The sequence below is a fragment of the Bactrocera neohumeralis genome, chromosome 5 (assembly GCF_024586455.1).
Source record: "Bactrocera neohumeralis isolate Rockhampton chromosome 5, APGP_CSIRO_Bneo_wtdbg2-racon-allhic-juicebox.fasta_v2, whole genome shotgun sequence".
Classification (NCBI taxonomy): Eukaryota; Metazoa; Arthropoda; class Insecta; order Diptera; family Tephritidae; genus Bactrocera; species Bactrocera neohumeralis.
This window is the reverse complement of record NC_065922.1, coordinates 2,940,794-2,958,771: the sequence shown is the minus strand read 5'-3', so window position 1 is coordinate 2,958,771 and position 17,978 is coordinate 2,940,794. Positions and strand designations below refer to the sequence as shown.

General features: G+C 36.3%; 1 long non-coding RNA gene across 1 annotated transcript; it reads left to right on the top strand.

Annotated features, from left to right (window-relative positions):
* Positions 1-2,734: 2,734 nt before the first annotated feature.
* Positions 2,735-17,544, top strand: LOC126758066 (uncharacterized). Its single transcript, XR_007666816.1, has 2 exons — positions 2,735-4,081; positions 15,237-17,544. It is a non-coding gene; the product is annotated as an uncharacterized LOC126758066 (long non-coding RNA).
* The last annotated feature ends 434 nt before the right edge of the window (positions 17,545-17,978 follow it).

Sequence of the window (17,978 nt, the reverse complement as noted above, 5' to 3'; positions counted from 1 at the left end):
TTCAACTCTGTTTTCCTTATTATATCGGTTAACCACTTTTTGGACTGATGACCGACTACGCGATACAAGCTCAGATATTTGTGAATAAGATTTGCCTTGCCTAACATGTAGATCAATTATGATTTCCCGTTCTCTAATTGTTAATTATTTTCGGCCCATAACTTCTTTTATTTTTATTTGATTTTTATAACAAATAACACTCAACGAACGCGAATACAATATTAAAAGTACCAGTCTGCAGCTTTTAATTCACAGCAATAATATTGAATTGTGGGATTCCCCTTTTTACTAATAAAAGCGCGTTTACATCAGCTGTACCAAGACTTTTGTGGAATGTCAGTAAAGAGTTGCCAACAATAACGTAATCTCCTCGCTGATCACGTTTGCCGAAATGGTTAATTTTATAAAAATTAAAAAGTACTATTACTAGTCATAATAACATTTTCGTTATTTGGCGTTTGAATGAAAAACACCTGCAAAGCAATACAATTCGCAAATCCAAATTCACTGTACCTTCAGTTTTGTGGAAGACTACGTCGTTTTCGAATGTTTTAAAAATATTCCCTAAAAATTAAATAAGAGAACCAGTTGATTTGTATTGAGTTTTTGAACTGAACTTTTACCATTTTTAATTGTTTGAATACAGACAATTATATGAAAATTTATTGATCGGAAAGAAATATTGTGAACAAGTATTTATATTGCAAGTTATTCATATACATATGTAACTCACGTGTGATTGTTTTGTACAAGTTAACCTTTCTCTCGTTGAGAAAGCTAAAAAAAAACCAAATTGTTTTCGCGTTTAACAACGCGTAGCGCGACCGCGTTACTTTATTGATTGACATAAAGTGTGTCTAAAATTAGTGCTTAACATAATTTTATACCTAAATTCCGTCTAGCCTGCAGTGTGGTGGCGTGATGCACTTCCAAGAATTGGCTTGTGAAGGTGCATAAGCATTTCGGATGCGCGTGCCGGAAGTCAAGTCGTTGTTACTGAAACTTCTGCGGCGATTTGCTTAAGTCAGTAAGTTATGTAGTAGTTGCGCAAGTTATGTTGTCGAATTGCTGATAGGTGTTGTATTAACTTACATGCGAAATATTAAAGATTCAGTTCATTATGTCTTGTTTCTAATAGTTCTAGTTGTAATATGTCTTTATTATCTGTTTTCATTAGAATAATGTTGTCCGTCATATCGTTAATTATATTTTCCATTTCTTTTATGTTTATAAGATGTATTACTATGTCTGTGTCTTTGACTATTTCTTGTGTCCTAATTTTAATGTCTATAAATCCTAACTGTTCTGTCAGTTCTGTAGTTGTCAAAAGTCCTTCAATCAATGGTATCCATATCTGTATCATTACTGCCAATTGGAATATCTTAAGGTTTCATATCCTTTTGATATGATGCGGCTCTACATCGGGTCGATATCTCAGCTTTAGTGTTTATTTTATTAGTTGCCAGTTGTCCGGTTGCGGTATGTTGATAATCGTGCTCTTCGCTTCTCCCTGGATGGTCCTGTAGTGCACAGATCATACCATTTCCATCTGTGACTCGATATCGTTTGATGTAGATAGCAGGTATTCAATGATATTGAAAAACGAGTTTTTGGTTATGTCTCTCGTCCTCGTAAATATAGGCAGGTTGCCATTACTTCTTTCAGTCCGGTTTCCGAGTTCAAGGTTGGCTTGCCGCATCTGCTCTAACTGTTGCTCTCTGCGGGCAAGTTCCTCTACTAAATTGACCGCTGCCATCTGAGTCTGTTCGGACTCCATGCCTCTTCTGCTGTCGAAACATCGCTGCCTTGATGGTTTAATTTTTTTGATGGGTTTGGTTACTTTGCTTGTTAAATTAAAATTTTTGGTGAATTTGCGCTCTTTTTTTAAGACGTGTTCACTGCAAATAATTCACAATTTTTTTTTATATATGTTCTGGTGAATTAATGCCTTTTAATTTTTCGAGGTGGTTTTCACTGCTAAACTTTTTTTTATATTATGTTATATTTATATACATATGTATATATAGCGTAGTGTCGGCTTTATTAGCATTCACTGCACACTTTTTCCAAAGTAATTTCACAATAAATGTTCACTGCACCTTCGGTTAATTATATTCTGGAGGTTCTGGTCAACTCCTGAGCTGAATTATTATAGGGAATTGTATAAAATATAACGGTTTTCGAGGGGAAATTTTTTTTGTTTTTCTGAACACGGTTCGTTTCACTGAATCCTTATAACTCTTTTAAAAGGATCCTACCGACTGCATCAATTTTGGTTCGTGTTCGCGTTAATTAATAATATTATTTAGATATTATTTGAAAATATATTTCACCAGGATTCCTCCTAGGTTTTTTTATTGAATATTTTACAATATTATTACCGGCTATGCTTATAGATATGTACATAAATTAAACCATTAGTTTGTGGTTTTGATTTTTAAAAAAGGATAGCGGACTCGCGTCCGCGTCTTTATTATAAAAATGTTGTCTTAAGACTGAATACAATTTTAACCTTAAGTCTAAATTAAACCTACGCTTGTTCCGGGTCACGTTCCTTATAGTCAGCAGTTAATCGGATGCGCGTGTGAAGCCGCTAATATTGCTGATGCGACGTCAGCTATTGCTGGGTATCGAGTTTCGTACTGAGTTGCTGACCGATGGTGGGAATTGTCTGAAGCGCTGTGTTAACTCATATATTCAAAATGCGAACAAGTACTGCATGCGCTCTGCTCTTTTATAGTTATGGCTAGAGTAGCGCGTCGTACTTTGGTTACTTGATAAAATAGTGTAACTTAAGTAGCGTGTCGTATTCTGATTGGTTAAGTCTTGTTTGATCATGCATTGCTTGCGTGATTGAGTGATGTCGTGCTTATCGCTGCTATGCAGATGTAAGTATATGTAAGTAATACAATTCCTTTAGAATTTGTTTTTAGAAAATTTTATTTCCCTTGGTAATCCCAAGGGCAGCCGGTCTCAGCGGAAGAGTTGAAATAACTGACTACATAAGAGCGACGTTAGCGTCTAAATACCTACACTACTTTGCCCTAACTTTAGTTGCTGCACGTTATTGGCCGCGTGACTTCTTAGTTGCTTACACTAGCAACTGTTTACCCAATTCTTTGCTGTCTTGCGTTTATTTTGTTGTTGTCACGCGAATTAAGAATGCTATTTAGGCAATTCTAAAAAATATATATTTTACCAGGATATCACTCCTGGGTTTCTCTTTATTTAATATAAAAGTATTATACAATACATCTGACTATATCTAAAGTTTATGTTAAACTGAGTTGAAAGAACACACAGTGTGCGATCCATTGTATTTATAGCTTTATACTGATGTAGCGTGGCGTGCTGTGATTGGTTGTTTTAGGTGGCGTGATATTTGCTGTAAATTCTTGTGGCATGATATTATCTCCCTTTGTTTGATTATTCACGTTGTATGTGCATGATGTGCTGTTGCTAGGTGATATTGTTACATATATATATTATACAGTGGAACTTCCTTAACTCGAATGTCCAAGGGACAGAAAGTAGAGTTCGAGTTACGGAAAATTCGAATTATGGAAAATACACTAAGTTGAGTTCAAATTTATTTACATATGTATGTATGTACATGTTTATTTAAAAAGACAGTTTGTAATACATACTTATGTAGTATAAGTTAAGCAGGTTAGGTTTTATTAATAAACTTTATTAATTAATTTATCACCTGTAACTAATGAGTTGTCTCGAAGAACTGTCCTGCTATGCTAACAGCGCAGCCTTAAACACCCTCTCGTCTAATGGTTTTCAGGTGTTGTTGTTATGGTTGCGCGCAGTGATCTTATGCGCTTTATTATACTGTTGCTGGGTTACCTAACTAACCCAAGCGCATGGTGAAGCTATTGTTAGGCAAGCGATGAACTCGTGCGCCGAGTTGGGCTGTTGGCGGGCTGCTTGGCTAACCCATGCACACGGTAGAGCTGTTGCTGGGCGGCTTAGACTGCATACACATGTGCGAGGTGTTGCTGTTGTTAGGTGGTGATAGAATTACGCGCTATCCTGCGCCGTTGCGATGTTGCTAGGCAAACACATGGGCAAGGTTAATTGCCTACGCAGTGTTCTTAAGCGCCGGACTGTTCCGTTGTTGGACAGCTTTTTTACCATTTATTAACACGGTTGTTCCTAAATCCTTCTGTACTACATTTTCAACGTAAATCTTTTTTAATTTATTTCCAAGTAGTTTATTGCGGCGAACGTAAACTTTTTCACCTTCTTTAAACGTCCTTTGGTCAACTTTAGATTTTTTAATAATATTTTCTTGTGCAGTATGCAGTGCTACCTTAATTGAGTCTAGGTGATCTTTTGAAAAATTATTTATTATATCTATCGGTTTGGCATCGACGGTCGAATGTATTGAATTGTTATACTTATGCGTTGCAAGTAAGATTAATTCTTTAATATCCGTTATGTTTTGTTCTGCTTTTATACATCGTGCGATTTCTGCTAAGGTGGAATGCGTTCTCTCTATTTGGCCATTACTTTTTCTATGAAAGGTTGGTATAAAAAATTGCTCGATTCCGAATTCATCTTTCAACAAATTGACTACTATTCGATTGAAAGGATTTTTCATTATCGGAAACAATTAACTTCGTTTTTCTAAACTTGTTTAGTACGATTAGCAGTGCACTTTTTATATCAATTGTTGATCTGGAGTCGATCGGAATTGTGACTGTGAATTTAGAAAACATATCTATACAGGTAAAGAAATGAAATCTGTCTACAGAAAATATATCCATGTGAAGGATTTGTCCGGGATATTCTGGTATTGGTGTTTTGCCTACTTCTGTTTTTGGTGGGTGTCTATTGTATTTGTTTTCCAAACATGTTCTAGAATTCTTGGCTATTGTTGTTAAAGTCTTCTTAATTTCTGGAAAAAAATATTCTGAAATCAATTGATTGTAGTTCTCTTGGATTGAGCGGTGAGCTCTATTATGTTCCATGGTAGCAGCCTCGATTTGATCTTCTTTTTTGATCAGATCTATTACTAATTTTTCGGTGTGCACGAATTTTACACCTGGAAAGTTTGACAGAAGTAATGATTGTACTCGGCCTAAAGTCTCAAATTCACAATAGATTCCATTAACTACATTTGGATTTATCTTTTCCCGTATGGTTTGTAAAAGAAATTCTGCGCTTTTAAAATTTATGGTATGACTAATGTGTTTTTGAAATAAAATTTTCGTAGACTTGCTGTTAACTTCGGATGGTAAGAGTACTAATTGGGCTTTTAATTGGTTGACAGGATTTTTGATGCTTTTTATTACACCTGAAAGAGAAATCTCGCTGTGAGCCGTCGATATTGAGTCGTCGAGGTTGTGAATGTACTGGCGTGAAAGTGCGTCGGCCACTTTGTTCTCTTTGCCAGGTTTATAGAAGTATTTTGGCGCAAACGAGTTTATAAATGCAGTCCACCTTTTAATTTTTGAGTTAGGACTTCTATCCGATATGGCAAACGTCAATGGTTGATGGTCCGTGTAAATGTGAATGTTTTTGATACCGTACAAATAATGCCTTAACTTTTGAAAGGCCCAAACTATTGCCAGAAGCTCGCGTTCGTTCGTGGCGTAGTTTTCTTCTGTTTTAGATAAAGTACGAGATATCATTGTTATCGGCTTACCATTTTGGGAAAGTACAGCACCTAAGGCGACGGAGGAAGCATCTGTGGTTATTTCGAATGGCTTAGTGTAATCTGGATGTTGAAGAAGGACATCTTCTGAAGCTAAAATACTCTTAAGCTTATTAAAGGCAGCGATTGCATCTTCGTCGAGTGATATATTAATTTTTTTAGAATGCCTACTATTAACATGGCCATTTTCACCTCTTAAATAGTTTGTAAGGGGCTTAGATATATGGGCATAGTCCTTTATAAATCTGCGGTAATAACCGGAAAGACCCAAAAACGAACGTAAGGATCTCAATGATTTCGGCTCTTGATAATTTAGGATTGCCTCGACTTTGCTGGGGCATGTTCGGATACCTTTGTATGAGACGCTGAAACCTAAGAATTCGACTTCCTCTTTTAAAAATTTGGTTTTCTCTAAGGACACTCGCATTCCTGCTCCCTCAATTTTTTTAATATGGAATTAACGTGTTTATAGTGTGAATTTTCATCAGATGAGAAAACTATGATGTCATCAACGTAAACATGGCATAGTTTTCCAATATCTTCCCGTAAAACGTCATCTATGGCCCTCTGGAATATGCTTGGTGCATTTTTTAAGCCAAAGGGCAATCGACAAAATTCATACTTGCCGTTGTTTACGCTGAAAGCTGTTTTGCACCTATCTTTTTCTGAAAGGCAAATCTGATGAAAACCAGACTTCAGATCGAGTGTGGTGAATAATTTCGATTTTCCCAAATTTGAAAGTATTACGCTAGTGCCTGGGATCGGGTATTTATCCGATGTAGTTTGTTCATTTAGCTTTCGAAAATCGATGACCATTCTTAAATTTTGTTTCCTTCATCGTCTAAACCCTTTTTCGAAACTATATGAACAGGTGAATTATAGGGTGAGTAAGATTTTCTAATTATGCCATCTTTAAGTAGAGATTCTATTTCCTTGTTTATAAAATTTGCCGCGAATATTGGGTAAGGGTAGCTTCTTGAATAAATGGGATTGTCGGTTATAGTATCTATTGTTGCTATTACGTTTGTGTTATATGGAAGTAATCTATTAGGATTCGCAAATGCATTAAAGTTACGTTTAATAAGTGCTTCTATACTGCAAGGCATTTCTATTGTCTTTGCTATTGTCATGTTTACTTGTTGACACTGAAAAAAGTTGAGAACCTCTTTTCCATTTTTATGGAAAATGAGTCCAGCTTGTGTGTCAATTATGGCATGGATATCTTTCAATAAATCATTCCATCAAAGGAATCTAATTGCGGTAAGATATAAAAGGTGTCCGTTGTTCCTATAATATTGACTTTACATTTTTCGGAAATTTTATTTATTTATAATAATTCATATAACAAAAAGAGTTTTATTATATAAATACATAAACGCAGCACTGGCTACGAGGCCTTCAGCCGCCTTGTAATTATAACTAGGTGAAAAAATTCTATTTGCTAAGGGTTAGTAAAGATGTAAGTTGCTTAAATATGTTTTAACAAATCGTTGGTTTTTAAGAATCTATATACAATCATAACGTTTTTTTCTGAAGGTTCACTTAGTAGTTTTATGAGATCAATGTTGCCAGAGTTGTGGGCCGTTGAGTGAAGCATCGGACAGAGTGTGAGTAAGTGTTTGATAGAAGCGGTGTCATCGCAAAGGGGGCAAATGGATGGGCCTTTACCCGATAGTAGGTGGGCGTGTGTTATGATAGTGTGTCCAATCCTTAATCGAGTATATGTCTTCATTGCGCTAGTTGGAACTGTTGACGAGTAGATTATTCGATTTCTGGCTGGGTTTATGACCGCGTAGTGATGTTTAAATGTTTTCCATTCGCTTGCGTTTTTTTGATGCCTTTTGTGCTTAATAAGGTTAGAAATGTCTTGCTTGGTTGAGACGTAGTATGTTAAGGCAGGAGTTCTGGCTATATTTTTCGCAGCGAGGTCTGCAAAGTGGTTGCCAGTAGTACCAGCATGGCCAGGGATCCACATTACTTGGATTTTCTGAGGGGCAGCAATGACCGCGTCCCTGATAACTTCTATTATGGTATTGCGATTGGAAGGAGACGTTATTGCAGACATACACGATTTGCTGTCGGTACAGATGAGGAACTTTCCTTTCGTCTTTTTTGCGTGATTAACTGCATGAAGAATAGCAGCTCCTTCAGCGGTAAATACAGAGCTCGTTGAGGGGAGAAGCCAATTGCAAATAATTTCTCCTGTGGCAGTGACAACTGCTAACGAAGTGGAATCGATGGACTTGGAGCCATCCGTAAACAATAACTTCCAGCCATTATTTGTATAATTAGATTCCAGTTCAGCAAAGGTTTGTTGAAAGACTTCGTTTGGTGTGTTTTGCTTGGACAAAAACATAAGCTTATTCTGTAGGATTTTATCATTGATCAGACAGGGAGGATGTCGAGTGGTGAATTTGCGTGTTGCGTTACGTAAAATATTATTTTCTGCAGCGAAACTTAAGCATCTCGAAATAGCCGATTGTATTCTTGGAATTTTTCTGTTTTTCGTGGCATGGGTGATAGTTGTATTTAGTAATGGGCTGGTGTTCTCAGCAGTTTTCGCAAGAATTTGAAGCGAAGAATCTATAATTTTATTTTCTGACATATTTACAGTGAGCATTAAAGTTATAATTAGAGTCAAAAATTAATCCTAGTATTTTCAGCTCTATTTTACATTCGATGTTAGTTTGGTTGTGGGAAAGTGAAATACCGTTGCAATTTTGCTTCCTACATACATGAAGGATATGTGTTTTGTCTAAGGAAAGTGAAGCACCAGACTCCAGTGACCAAGTCCCAATTCTGGCGAGTATATTAGTAAATAAGGATTGAGCTAAATTAACGTCAGAGACTTTTTTGTAGATTAGAACATCGTCAGCATAGATCTGGTGCTCAACTCCTATGTAATTTTTTATCATCCTACTAATATCATCGAAAGCAATGATAAAAAGGAGGGCTGAAAGAGGTGAGCCTTGCGGCGTACCATTAGAAAGCGGGAGTGTTGAAGAAAGAAAACCATTTACGTTGACTTTGAGTTTTCTGTTTGTGAGGAAGTTAGTAATAAAACGTATCTTATTCTGGCCTATTTTCCATTTTCTAAGTTGTCGAATAATAATATGGGCTCCAATTTTGTCGAAAGCTCTGTGAAAGTCCAGAGATAGTACGGACACGTGGTTTTTGCTGGACAAAGCGTTAGTAATGAAGTAGTCTAGTTGGATTAAAGCATCTAACGTGCCTTGGCTTTTTTGTAGGCGACTTGATTCGGTGATATGAACTTGTTTCGCTGAGCATACCACATCAAGCGGTTAGCCACGATCTTTTCCAAAATTTTGCCCATACATGGAAGGAGGGAAATCGGCCTATAGTTAGCAAGTTCATCGGAGGATTTGTGTGGTTTAAGTATTGGTATGACACAGGACGTTTTCCAAAATTGGGGGTAGACACCAGTATTGAAAATTTTGTTATAAAGCTTTACCAATCGGAGCTTGAGGCTTTTTGGCATATGTCTGATAATTGGATAAGAAATTTTATCTTGCCCCGGGGACTTACCCTTAACGGTAGATGCAACGAACTCGAATTCAGACAGTGAAATGCGGGTTTCTATTTGTTTAGCAGAAAAAGAAAGAGGGGAGACAGAGTAGGAAGTGTCGGACAGTGTGGTGGTTTTAGAGGTTTGGTAGTTTGCAAATAACTCGGAAATATCGGATGGATTGGTTACCAAACCTGTTGGCCCCTTTACGCACTGAACGGTTAGATTTCTAGGCACTCCAGAAAGTTTTTTTAAAGCGTTCCATATTAACTTAGGACTAGACGAAAGATTTATTTTGCTTGTGAAATCCTGAAAACATTTACGCTTTCCTGTTTCGCGGAACGACGGAAAAGAGCATTGACTTTTCTGAAAGATATTAAGTTGACTAGTGATCGAGCTCGTTTGTATTCATACCAAGCTGTCTGTTTTTTTGCCCGCAATTCAGCGATTTCTTTATTCCACCAAGGAACACTCTTTGAACTTGCTGTTGGCTTTGTATGAGGAATGCTAACATTCGCTGCTGAACGGATAATTTTTGTTAACGTCGCACTTTCTTGGTTAGGGTTGTCAGATATTGGGGTATTATTGCCGTTTATCTCGCAATGTGTCTGAAACTTCTCCCAATCAGCGTAATCAGTTTTGAATACCTTATTTATTTTGTGGTTTTTAGTTGTTGAACCTAGGTGCAATTTTAGTACAATGGGGAAGTGATCGCTTCCATGCAGGTGATCGAGTATACTCCATTCGCACTCTGTGGCAAGTGTGTCGGGGCACATTGTAAGATCTACATGGGAAAAAGTGGAGTGAGTAGAAAAGTGTGTCGCGGATCCGTTATTCAAACATATTAAGTTAGAGGAAAGTAAAGCGTCTTCAATGCATTTGCTCCTCTTGTTGGCTATTGGAGAGCCCCATAGTGGACTCCATGCATTAAAATCACCAGCGAAAATTAAAGGAGCAGAAGCTTGGTTGATTAATTGCAGGATGTCTGTACTGGTAAATTGTTCGTCTGGTGCAATATGAGTGCAGATAATGGTGATTTTTTTAACTAAGATAATTTCGATCGACATAGCCAGCAAGTTGGATTGAATGGCATTAATTTTGTGTGGAATATCTCTTCTTATGAGAAGAAATGGAAGATTGTGAAACATGCCAATGTACTGCTTAGGAGTAAAAGCCGACAAGTTGAAAGAGATGTGAGTTTCATTTAAGAGTATAATAGCTGGGGCATTGTCTTGTATTAATAATTGAAGCTCATTGTAATTATTAGTGTAGCCGTTTAAATTCCATTGCAATATAGGAATCATAAGATGTACTGTCAGCGTCAAAAGAAACTGTACACCTTCTTCCCATACATTTGACTCTTTATTTCAGTATAAAAAAATTTAAATTTTTTCAAATCAATTTTCATTTACAAATGGATAGATAGTGTTCTTAAAAAAAATTAACAGCAATCCAAAAAAACTCTACAACAACAAAAGCAACCAAAACAAAACCTAATATACGCAGTATATCACGCGTCAAAACAAAGTGTACAGTTTGCGAATATTTAAAAAAATTAAAAGCTAATACTTCGTCTGTCTTCCCTTTGCTCTGATAACTGCTTCCAACCTCCTTGGCATTGATTCCACTAAGTTGGACATCACTTCCGGGGAAATTTTTGACCACTCCTCTTGTAAAATTTCCTTCAGAGAATTTTTGGTGGTTATACTTCTTTTTCTTATTTGCCGGTCCAAATGTTCCCACAGATGTTCAATGGGGTTGAGGTCCGGTGATTGTGGAGGGTGATCTAACTGTTTAGGTGTACGGTAGAGCAACCATTCCTTCACTATTTTTGCCGTATGCTTAGGATCGTTATCCTGTTGGAAGATCCAGGATTGACCTAAGCCCAATTTCTCAACGCTGGGAAGCAAATTTTCTTTTAAAATGTTTAGGTAATCTGTTTTGTTCATTGTGCTATCAATAAACACCAGCGTTCCCACTCCACTTGCCGCCATGCACCCCCAAACCATCACCGAACCCCCACCATGCTTTACAGTGAATGTAATGTTTTTCTGTTCAAACTCTTGATTTTTTACTCTCCAAACTTTAGTACATTTTTTCTTCCCGAAAATTTCGAACTTGCTTTCATCAGAAAAAATTACATTATTCCAGAACGATTTGTCTTTAGTTTTGTATTTTTCCGCAAATTCCAGTCGTCGCTTTTGATTCTTTGTAGAGATATGTGGTTTTTTCTCGGTACCCGGCCATACAGACCATTAGCATGCAATGCTCGCCTGATTGTGCTGGCACTAACGTTCAGTCCGGATATTCTGGATACTTCTTCAGACATTTTGACAGCACTGACAGTTGGATCCACCTTCGCAGCTCTCACAATTGACCGTATTTCTGTGGCACTAAGCCGTTTTGGCCTACCCGAACGTGGTCGATCTTCTATTTTACCAAACTTTATTTGCTTATCAATAATTTTTTTCACTGTGTTATGACTTCTTCCAATTATTAAAGCAATTTCACGTAAGGATTTTCCTTCCTTCTTAAAATTTTTTTTCGCTGATATTTTTAGCTGAATGTGAGACGTTGTTGTAGTCTGAACTGATCGATGCAGGCTTGTTGTTGGAAATATGCTTATGGTTGGCGTTAGGTGAGTGATTTTTGCTAGTTAAAGAGTTTATTGATGAGTTGGGTGCAGAGGTGACCTCTGCGTTTTGTTTTGATGAACTAGGCAAGTCATTGTCGGCAGTTCTATGAGTATTTTTAGATTTTGTGGAATTGTTGATGGCTGAAATTTTTTTTGGTGTTGTGGTTACAGAGGATACCTCTTTTGTAGGTTGAAGCACATGTGCAAAGCTAGCAGTGAGGGAAGGGAGGGAAGTATTTTCTCTATCCTTTTTGAAGGCTTCGTGCATACTGCACTTTTCTAGTGTCTTTATTTTTAAAATTTCTTTAGTTTGCATATACTTTGGACATCAGAAGAGCGATGCTCGCCAGAACAATTCGCACACATAACTCGGATGCAGTCATTATCGTGTGGAGAAGGAAAATTGCAAATTTCGCATGTTGGGGAACCTTGCAATGTTATTGCGTATGACCCAATTTTTGGCATGACCTGCAGCGCATTGGATTAGGCACGTATGGTCGCACAGAGGTCATCCTCCTTGCGATGTTTATTTTGTTTGGAAGGGAATAACTGTTGAATGATATTAGCATAACACCAGTAGGCTTTATAACACCTTCAACTTTGCGAGTGAACTTATAAACCGCGGAAACTTCGTAAGAACTCAGTCCTTCTATTATTTCGCTTTCAGGCACATCGCTTAAAAACGGTGCATAAATGGTGCCTTTGTTACAATTAAGATGTTGATGATAGCTAGCGCTAACAGCGCCAATGTTGAAAAGACATTTCGTTTTTATAAACTTTTCTGCTACTTGCTTATTTTTCACTAGCAGTAAAAGGCTGCCGTCGTGTAATTCACTAATTTTGATTATATCTTTGCTCACGGTAAGTAAGGCATTGTAAACACGAAAACAAGAAACTTTCGAAAGGGGTGTAGTATTCTCATCGGATTTAATCACAATATACTTTGGGTCATCACTTTTTATTGGCGGTAAGTCAGGAAAAGCATCTTGCAGTTTTTGATACGATTTTTTACGTTTTTGTTGGGGACCTTGGGCCAGCGCAGCAAACCTGTTGTCCCCGAACTGGAAGCCCACCGGGGGCATAGTGGAAAAATTATAATACACTTATATAAGTATTCGATTAAATTTTCTCACTTAAAATAAGTATTAATCGCGTTACTTAAGTAAACAGACCGGGGTGCAAAAAAAAACACCAAAAGAGAGCTATTTGAATAGCTGTAAACTCAGAGAAAGACGCTTACTCAACTGCTCAGTACGAGGTTTAGTCGGAAATTTTATTTACCCCATTTATAGATTTTAGATGAAAGGGGCCATTTATTTTGGTTATACCTTTCAGGAATTTATATTTCTTTATATAGTTTATTTGTTAAATAATTTATTATTGTACAAATTTCTTAAAAATAAAAAAAAAAATAAAAATTATATAGTTTTTCGCTGTTCCCGTGTCTATTAAGATATTAAGAACTTGCCCGTCTAGGGACTAATTTTCAAAGGGATATGGCTGGTGTCGTTCTTCGAATTCCATACCTTCCCCTTCAGAGAAGTACGGTTCATTTTCCATGGCGTTGATCCGTTGGACTTTATGCAAAGGGGCCTGTATAGAAATTTTATTACTCTGAACATGAGGTCTCTTATGAAAGCTGTATTCTTGTTGAGGTTTAGAAAGGTTGTAGGTTTGTTGCCGTGACCGCTGCTGGAATGAATTCGACATATTTCCTCGTTGCATTGGTTGTTGTTGGAAACCACGATTTGACTGAACAGCAGGGTTGTTTCTGAACTGTGGATGTCTCCTGAAATAAGAGCTTTCCTCATCAACCTCCATGGGGATGGAATTTTGTATTGAACCATTTTGAATTGTTTGATTCCGTTGCGGGACTGTGTTAGTAAAATTGGTAGAAAAAGGTGTAGTTTGATAAACTGGTGGCAATCTTCCAGTCGCATATGTATGTGCAAATTGGTACCTTTCCCGATTGTGCTGCAACTGTTGTGCTGCGGCAAGGGCGCTGGGTAAGTCTGATGGGTTCGCTGAAAATAGAGTGTCACAAAGTGGACGTCTGAGGCCAGAAATGAAGACTCTCAACGCATTTTCCCTAGCCTTTTCGTTGAATGCATTGGTGAGCCCCTCATTGCTACTGTATGTCATAATATTTTTGTTCACTATCAGTGTAAGTTGCCTATCAACCGCGTCATAATACTCGTTTATAGACATTTTTCTCTGCCTCAACGTGTTGAGTTGATTTTCTCATATGTGAAGGGGTCGCTTATCTGCATATAACTGATCTAGTCTAGAAATTATTGCTTTAAAATTAAGTGGCGTGTTAAACGCACTAAGATTTTCGTTAGCTGCAGATGTTATTTTGTTGCGTAAAATACCCATCGCCATATAATACGACTCGGATCCTTCATTCTAATAACTTAACGCGAACTTCGCCGCTTCTCTCCATGCTGGATATTCTGAAATCTTACCTCTAAACTCTGGTAGTGATTTGATTAAACTCAGATCGGTATGGGTACTTTGTTTATTACACACTTTTTCATTTTCACTCAGTTCAACCGCTGTCAAATATTTTCGTTGCTTTTTTCAGCTTTTTATTTGATCACTAGATATTTAACTAACACTTTGCAAGATAGTTATTTTCAGATTTTTTTTAACGTTTTTTATTTTGTTTTTAATGAGCAGTTCTAAATATCCACAGTCTTCTCAAATTTTCACTTAGTTCATCCACTAGTTTTTATTTTGTAAAATATTTTGGTTTCCCTCCTTTTTTTATCAAACTTTAAGTGATTAATTTTGTTCACGTCTACCGCAAAATTTATTTAAGCGGACACAAATTTCAAACACATTTGTTCTTCTTTTTTAAGGATATTATAAACGTTTTTATAAAGATTTTTTTTTTGGTTTCAAATCACTAAATATTTGTGGGCACGATTTTATATCCTTTATATAAGGATTTATTTTTGTGTTCGTTCCCGTAAGTTGGGCGCCAGTTAAGCAGGTTAGGTTTTATTAATAAACTTTATTAATTAATTTATCACCTGTAACTAATGAGTTGTCTCGAAGAACTGTCCTGCTATGCTAACAGCGCAGCCTTAAACACCCTCTCGTCTAATGGTTTTCAGGTGTTGTTGTTATTGTTGCGCGCAGTGATCTTATGCGCTTTATTATACTGTTGCTGGGTTACCTAACTAACCCAAGCGCATGGTGAAGCTGTTGTTAGGCAAGCGATGAACTTGTGCGCCGAGTTGGGCTGTTGGCGGGCTGCTTGGCTAACCCATGCACACGGTAGAGCTGTTGCTGGGCGGCTTAGACTGCATACACATGCGCGAGGTGTTGCTGTTGTTAGGTGGTGATAGAATTACGCGCTATCCTGCGTCGTTGCGATGTTGCTAGGCAAACACATGGACAAGGTTAATTGCCTGCGCAGTGTTCTTAAGCGCCGGACTGTTCCGATGTTGGACAGCTTAGAAAACATATGCGCGAGGTGTTGATGTTGCTAAGCGCCACTGTCGAAAGGTTGCGTGATGATGACGTACGCTAAGCTGTGTTATCCAAAAGACTGGTCCTACCATACCATTATAGAACCTCCGCCATGTTTAATGGTCTTTCGGGTTAAATGGTCTAAAGGGTTAAATTCAGCGTTCAGTGGGCGTCGAACGAACATTCTACCATCGGATCCGAATAAATTTACTTTGGTCTCGTCCGACCAAAGGACATTTTTCCAGTTTTCCCGCAACAAGTGCCTCTGCGCGAACTGCAATCGTTGATTCACGTTCTTTTTGCTCAAATACGGGACTACGTTGAACACCATATTTCTGGAGCATTCCATTATTGCAGCTATTTCGCGAATGGTTTTTCCAATTTTTCGTAGTTTTTTTATGGTTTTACGTTCGGTTTCCGAGCAATGTTTGGCGCGACCCATTACAGATAATTTTAGGATTTTTTTTTAGTACTATCTTGTAAAAACTTATAACACAGCAAATCACTATGAATTAATAATGATCTTTCGAAAATTTCCGCAATGCATACAGCGCGAACGACCAAACTTATTCTGTCCCTATTATTTTTTCCATTCAAAAACATGTGCATCAGCTTTAAAACGCAATTATTCATAGTTGTGCTGCCTACTATGCTTTAAGTGCGTATGAAGTAAAGTACCGTTAAGTAACTGAAGTTAACAGTGGCTTCCAACAAAATAGCACAGAATTATAAAAATTATGGAATAGTATAAAGTAATATGGGGATGTCCCTATTATTTTTTCCAACACTGTATGTGTACGCATTTACTTATTCAATAATGCACACCTGCACTTACCAATTGCTTTGCACTTTCACCTTTTTGGAGTAAAAACGCTAGGGGTTGTATAAATTTTCGACTTTTGGATTTATTCCAGACAAATGCTTCACAGTAGTTTATATGAATTTCAATGCTTTTGTCAAGAATGTCCAAATTGTTTATTTCAAATTATTTTCAAACGAATACCAAGTTTACTTTAAAATTATTATTGAACGAATACCAAAATATATTGAAAAGAAACAAAAAGAACAATTAAACTTTTAAATCGTATACTTTTGCGGTAAAAGCAGAACATGATGTTAACAGTATTCCGTTTTTTATGATTTCCGAGTTCTTGGAAACCCCTGCGTATGCGGTGGTGTGGGAGTTTCTAAACCCATATGTTTAAATAAACTTCCATTCTTTTTAACAAGGGTTGGTTCTATCATCTCAATGCCTTGGCTAACAATAATTTTAAATAAATGTGCCAATTCTACCGAAATTTCGGTGCCAGAACTGAAAGGTCCTGTTGGTGCAGTGGAATAATATTCCTTGGCACAGGTGGTCTAATTAGATTATTTAGGCCATTATTTCATTTTTCTTTTATTAATTATTCTTTTATGACAATAAGGATATAAATGATTCCTTGATTTGTTATTTTAATATGTATAATTTGTTTTTTTTTTATTATATTCCTGCAATATACGAGTATGTAAGTTAATGGTTGCCTCCAAATAATTAATTACGCGCTCTTTTGAATTGTAAAGTTGAACTCAAATTTCTTTATTGAATACATTTCTTTTATACAGAATTTTGCTTATTTACTAGTACTTGTTTCTATATACTCTATAATGATAACGTTAACAATAATTATAGCAAAACAGCAAACCTCAGTTTGGTCGAGAAACGGCCTATGTACATACATTGTGGCGGCACGGCTTCCGCTCTGGTTTAGTGCCGACGAAATATGCTGTTGTCGTAAATTTTGGAAATCAACTTTATTGAGCAACAATGATATTGTTTATTTGAAGAATATTGCTGAATTGAATTTCTGTTTATAGTTGCAACATTCTTGCCAGTATATTTTACTAGCTACGACAACTTTGTTGTTGTATATTTTGTTAGCTATGTTAGCTGTGATAACTTGTATGTACAGTTTTTATAGTCCTAAAATTTAAAGAGTATGCATGAATCTTAACGCAATTATTTAATTCATATAATTTTAAGAAATCTATTATTTTTGATAATAATTATTTTTAATATTAATTTTATGTTAGCGTAAGTTATTATTGTAAACATTTTGAGTCTCAAGAGACAAATTTTTTTTTCGAATAAACAAAAACAACAACACTAGCAAATAAAATCATAAATAAAATACATAATTTTCTAACAATCATCCTTGATTTACTTACTAAAATCTCGAGGCAACAATTAAGTAAAAATATGTCGAACGGAAGTTGGAAAATAAAATATAAAAAAATGATAACATTACAATATTCAAATTTACTATAAGGCTAGATTTCTAAGTTGTTATTTATAACGAAGTTTTATTGTAAAAACGGACCAAACTAGTTCGTTGTAATATTAAAATTTTTGTATAATAATACCTAAATATTTGCTTGAATATGTAAATATATAAAAAGAAAGAAAAAATCACAAAAAAATAAACGAAACAGATATAATATACACCTATATATGGTATATACAAAATAAATACTTGTTTTATTTCGATATATGTATAATTTTATTACACAGCTGCAACTTTTTTAAGGGCCCATCAACACATTGAGCATTAAATCGAACGGTAATTTGCAAAATGAAATATCTGCGAAGAATTGTCCGTGCACAAATTAAAAGCTTAGAACTACTCGATAAT